We start from the raw sequence: 1043 nt of genomic DNA, 5'->3' as shown, positions 1-1043 counted from the left end.
TGTTTCTGACCATGTCCATCCCTTCATGACGACCATGTACCCATCCTCTGATGGCTACTTCCAGCAGGATAATGCACCATGTCATAAAGCTCGAATCATTTCAAATTGGTTTCTTGAACATGACAATGAGTTCACTGTACTACAATGGCCCCCACAGTCACCAGATCTCAACCCAATAGAGCATCTTTGGGATGTGGTGGAACGAGTGCTTCGTGCCCTGGATGTGCAGCCCACAAATCTCCATCAACTGCAAGATGCTCCTATCAATATGGGCCAACATTTCTCAAGAATGCTTTCAGCACCTTGTTGAATCAATGCCACGTAGAATTAAGGCAGTTCTGAAGGCGAAAGGGGGTCAAACACCGTATTAGTATGGCATTCCTAATAATCCTTCAGGTGAGTGTATGTATCATGATGTTGCAATAGCCTATCGGAGTTTTCTTTTCTTTTTCTTTTTTTTGGAGGAGTACATATATTATGATCACTGCTGTCAACATGGAGAAATAATTGTAGTCCTAGGCCTGGTTTTATTAAACTCTGATTTAAGTTGCTAGCAGTTGCACAATATTTTCAGAATCACTCTCCATATTGCAACAGACTGCAAAGTAGGCCTATTGTAATAATCATGATATATGATGATGATGATTATTATTATTATATCAAAGCAAAGACCATTGCATCCCTAGTGTAGGGGTGCACCACTGACAAACTGGTAGGCTGCATCAAGAGCCTACAATTTAACTAGTCTATTTTATCCATTCCATTTCAACTAGACTTTATTTCTGAAGAAAGAAACATGGTCTCAGCCTATGAGTGTTCCATTTAGTCTAGTCAGTAGCTTTAACAATGCCTAGTCTAGTGCTCTATCTGCTGGAGCTCTATCTGTCACCGTCATTACACAGGTGTGGATTGTGAGGCGTGCTAAGCCCCTGCACGTGCATATCAAAGGCTCTGGTGCAGTCTGGCGTGTGTGTGCGTGTGTGTGCGTGTGTGCGGGGGGCAGCAGACAGACACTTCTCTCTCCACAGGTAGGCTACAGGCTG

Source organism: Periophthalmus magnuspinnatus, chromosome 11, assembly GCF_009829125.3.
Source record: "Periophthalmus magnuspinnatus isolate fPerMag1 chromosome 11, fPerMag1.2.pri, whole genome shotgun sequence".
NCBI lineage: Eukaryota > Metazoa > Chordata > Actinopteri > Gobiiformes > Gobiidae > Periophthalmus > Periophthalmus magnuspinnatus.
This window is presented reverse-complemented; position numbering follows the sequence as displayed.